This window comes from Humulus lupulus, chromosome 2 (assembly GCF_963169125.1).
Source record: "Humulus lupulus chromosome 2, drHumLupu1.1, whole genome shotgun sequence".
Lineage (NCBI taxonomy): Eukaryota > Viridiplantae > Streptophyta > Magnoliopsida > Rosales > Cannabaceae > Humulus > Humulus lupulus.
In genome coordinates, this window is record NC_084794.1 from 82,302,518 (window position 1) to 82,307,868 (window position 5,351).

Below are 5,351 nucleotides of genomic sequence, written 5' to 3' on the forward strand. Positions count from 1 at the left end.
GGAAATGGGGTCTCACAGAGTCCTCTAGTTCCGGCCCAACTTCCTACTTAGTTCCTACGGAGACGATCTTTTTTCCTTTCCTTGTGGACATGACTACTATTTAGCTGTGCTTGATTAGTCCTCGCATGACTCTTCTTCACACTGATATCAATCTGATTCGTCGACTCTATTGGCCGGATATCAATACCTTCTACTGATCATGGAAGCTAGTGTGGCCAATGCGTCAGCAAACTGATTCTTCGTCCTCGACAGAGAATTTAAGGTAATCCGTCTGAACTTTAGGCTGATATCTTCCAGATACTGATGGTAGGGAATGAGCTTCTGATCTTTGGTTTTCGAATCACCAGTTGTCTGAAAGATGAGTTGTGACGAATCTCCATATACATCAATCTCCTTGATTCTCAAGTCGAGGGTGCGCGCTTCAAAGAAGCGCCTGTGATACAATACACGCAGAATATTCTGCGATATTGTTTGTGCAAAAGAACCTCAACTTGACTTTAGAAAGCCTTTTGGCGAGCTTTAAGATAGCATGTAGAAAGGGGCTGCTCCAACTCCATTTCCGTTCTGATTTACTGCACCGTCAAAGAACATTTGCCAATCATGAGGAGTTTCGTCTTCTTCTTCGCCTATCGCAAATAGAATAGCTTCGTCCGGGAAATTCGTCCCCTTACTAAGAAAATAAAGCTCATAGTCAGGCACGGGATGGGATGATTGAGTAGATATTTCTGCTATTGCCTGCCCCTTGCCTTACTCATTTAGGGCTTCTGGGTGACGTACACAATATCAAACTCTGAGAGTAACATCTGCCACCTTGCTGTACGTGAGGGCTGGCTTTTCAAAGAGATACTTCAGCGGGTCCATCCTTGCAATCAGCATGGTCGTATAGTTCAACATTTAGTGGCGTAGGTGTTGCAAGGCCCATGTAAGAGCACAACAAGTCTTTTCTAGAACCGTATACCTTGTCTCATAATCAGTGAACTTCTTGCTGAGATAGTATATGGCTCTTTCCTTCCTACCCGTTTCATCGTGCTGACCAAGGACACAACTCATGGATGCTTCCATTACTGACAGATACATCAGGAGAGGTCGACCAGGCATTGGCGGTACCAGGATGGGAGGATTGAGTAGATATTTCTTCACTTTGTCAAACGCCTTTTGGAAATCCTCATTCCTTGTGTCTATCTTTTCTGAAAGGCGGGGTATTCTTTTTGAGCAGTTTAAAGATCGACTCACAGATGGGTGTGAGCTGGGCAATGAACCTGCTGATGTATTGTAGCCTGCCTAAAAAAGCCCTGATTTCTTTCTCTGTCTTTGGTACCGGCATGCCGATAATTGCTTTGGCTTTTGCAGGTCGACTTCGATTTCTCTTCGGCTGACAATGAACCCGAGTAGCTTACCTGAAGAAGCACCCAACCTCCTCCCGGCTTTATATGCTTTTGCGGATGAAGACGAAGACTGTATTTCCGCAATCTGTTAAACACTTTCTTCAAATTCAAGGTCTTCTTCAGCCCAAGACTTGGTGATCATGTCATCGACATAGACCTCCATTTCCTTGTGAATCATATCATGAAACAGCGCAGTCATGGCTCGCTGGTACGTCGCCCCGGCATTCTTTAGACCAAACGGCATCACCTTGTAACAGAACGTGCCCTCCTATCTGATATGGTGATAAACGCCATTTTCTCTCTGTCTTCCTCGGCCATCTTGATCTGGTTATATCAAGAGAAAGCATCCATAAAGGACAGCATCCCATGTCCAGCGGTGTTGTCCACCAGAACATCGATGTGAGGAAGAGGAAAATCCTCTTTTGGGCCTGCCTTGTTTAGGCTTGGACTCACGGAACCTGCTTTCAAATTGAGAGAAAAACCGTTCTCGAAGAAGCGTGACCATCCAGTGGAATCTCGTTACCCTCCCGTGTGGTTATGGGGGCGAGCCTACTTTCCACTTTGTTATTATGGAGCCGGGCGGCAAGCAAGTGAATGTGATCCTGCCCTCCATCAGCCGGTGTGTGTGAGCTTCGCTCCAACTAGCTCTCCACCGCCGCCGGCCACTTTCTCTCCTCTACCATATTCATTGATTCATTCTTTGGAAGTTAGGCACGTGACTCGATAGCGCAGGCACAAGACCTTTGAATGCAAACAAAGAATAGCGAGACCGCATATCAAAAGGTTTGGAACCCAAGCTTACCTTATTATTATGAAAAGGGGAAGGTTTGAGAAAGGGTAGTAGGTGTAGGTCTTTCCAGCCGGATTCATTAATGCAATGGAACTCCAGAACTGGAATAACTTGCCTTGGCAGGAAATCCGGATTGAAATCAGAATCTTTCAGAACCTGGTAGAGAATATGCTGTGATGCCAGAGGAGTGAGAATTGCTTTTGTTGAAGAAGCTTAAAAATAAGCTCTTGCTCATGAATCCCTTTCAGGTGCAGATGAATAAATATGCTGTTTAGCTTGGGACTAGGGCTTGTGATCCTTCTCTTAAGGGTAGAACAAAAATAACAAAGGAGCTCTCCTATCCTAAGCAAGGAGCGGAGTCGTAGACCATTGCTTTAATGAAAGACGGGATGGGTTCCTTCTTATCCTAAGCTGTGAACTCATGGTCAAATTCCGAGGTGGGCTTTCCCTTCTCTATGGTAGCATGGTCTTCTCCTAGGGTTTCTCTTGGTGGAGGAAGGGCTACTGGAAGCCTAGAAGGAAAAGAAGTCTGGGCTGGGGAACGAAGTGACTTACGGGATTAAATAAAGCGAGGGAAAGAAGAAATGCTCTCTTGCCCGGCAAAGGGATATGAAGATTCACGTGCGAAGGGACGAGTGAAAGGAAAGGCATACTCACAAAGCTACTCCGTTCCTGGTATAAGAAAGAAAGTAGAGCTAGGCTTCTGTGAGTGAATGAGATGAGGATCGAGGCAGTTCCCCCAGGGTAGGTGCTTTCTTCGCGAGTATGTCTGTTGATGGCACTGTGTCCTATCTGCTCAAGGAAAGCTGTCCAACTCAATGTGTAACGCATCCGCGGCATTTGCTACATAATCTGCATCTGTTGTCAGAATTGCTATTGCGGGAGAAAGGAGTTAAAGTCTGCTTAGTATTCTAAGAAAATGAGAAAATTCACTTCTTCAACTGCTAAGAAGAAGATTATGTTCTCAGATCGGGATTCCTATTAGATTTAGATAGAAGTATGAAAATCAGGCTCAGGACATGAGGATTAGTGGGCAATTTCCTTATTAAATTTTATAAAGGAGGAGATGCGAGGTGTGAAGCGATCCATGCCACTTCGAACTCCAAGTCTTAAGCAAACTGGCATCTACCTTGCCTTGCTCTGTAGCCGAAATTGATAGATTCAAAGGGCGAAGGCAATCCGATTGAGTGACAGAGATTCCGATTCAACTTCTCCCACGAGGAAAGAAAGCCTTTATAGTGAAGCTAGCCTATTAGGCGCTGGTTCATACCATACTATGTTATTTAGTTGTGCGTTCTTGGGTCGATTAGAATGCGTCTTATTCCCATTTCTTTTCCTTCTCGTACCCAGACCTATCACAAGCGGGAAAATGGGCTTAGAGCGTGGCCTTAGATGCGTGTTGAGGACCGTGCTCTAATCTATTCTATCCTCAGTGAGATAGCCCGCCCACTTCCTGTGCTGTAGTGATGCCTGACTAGAAAACAAGGATTCTCGGCCAAGCCAAGTAATAGCGTAATATATAGGTGTAGATCGATTCTATATCTGTTTTCGAAGCCATCCTTCTTTCTCTCAAGATCCTTGCTATCGAGACCGTGTGAGACGGCTTGTAACCATTTGTGTTGACCGCTAATATCCCAGGTCACATTGCGTGCGGGATCTGTCAACCGGCAATGCGAGGTCGTATATATCATTTCTTGTTAGCAAGGATTTGGAAGCTTTGGGGGAGAGCTTCACATAGGACGGGACCGGGCTAGAGGACTCTCTATCGTCCCCATCGTCCTAACAGCCGATCACGCAATTAGAGCTACGAACAGTTTGATTGTTCTTGGGCAACTGAATCCGTAACACAATCAGGGGTGTCGGGCTTGGCTCAATATCGGGATAGAAGGAGGCCTAGGAAACTAGGCAGTTTTCCAGGCTAAGGTAACAAAGTTAGACCGAGATTCACGACTCTACAAAAGAAGTAGAAGAATAAGATGCGAGAGAGCCATGCCTTTAGAACAAGAAGGTTTTGATTCTGGGGTCAGCTGGGATCAGGATTTTACACTAAACAAAAGAGAGTGTGAACATTATTAAAGTCTCAGACAAGCAAGTACGGAACCCCAATCACGAGGGGGAAAAGGACACTCATTAATGGAGGAAATAGCCCTATATTCTATTTCTTCTCTTACGAGATTTGGAGGACAAAGAAAGAATAGCACGCTTCTCTTGCCTCTAGGAAGAATAGAAGGAACCTATTCTCTTACACAATCAGCTGTGCACAAAGATGTTCCTACAACTATTGAGAGTGACCCCGGCGAGAGACCCTCTTCATCTATTGCTCGGGAGATACCACAGAATACTTAAGCGAGACCTTACCTCTTATTGACTTGAACAAACTAACTCCTGTCTTCTCTACCCTCACTCACTCTTTTAAAGACAGAGAAAGAAAGTGTAGGATCATCTCTCCATATACTCAATCTTTTATTCCAGCTTTTGATTCTGAGAGATGGAGCTCTAGAAGTGAAGTTCCAAATAGTATTGGTTTTCTGCCACTGAGACTGAACATCCACCCGTCTTTGGCCTCGAAACACACCTTAGACAAGCAAATTGAAGTTTCATTGAATGAATGAAAATCAGAATCTGAATAAGAGTATGTATGATACTAGACGACTAGAGAAGAGATAGGCAGGAAAGCCAGATCGGACTGACCGCGGACTTCTCCTTCTATTCTAAGAAACCAAAAGGAAATAGTACACCTTGGCAGAGTGACCTGTGGAAAGATCGATCTCTGGATCATATGAAATGCAGTTCAGTGGAATTCATGTGAAAATCGAAATCTGAAAACAAAGAAATCAGAGAATGAAATAGAATTCAATTAGCGAAGATTGGTCTACTGGTTTACGAGATTACTGTTTAGCAAACGAGCTGAGAACAATCAGTCTCACCTACGCTCTATAAGATACCTCAATAAGGAAAAATCAAAGAAAGGATGAGGCAACGTAGGCAGTTCCATCCACATCTATTCAATTCATTATTCCATTCCGGCTGCTTTCAGTCGAATCTTCGTTCTCGGTAGTTGATTCCTAGCCCCCAGTTTGACTCACTTCTCTTTCCTTCTTTTATGCGGGCATCAAAGTTGAGGCAGGATTCGAGTCAACAGTTGACCCAGCATCCTTGTCATCACTTAAAGAGAC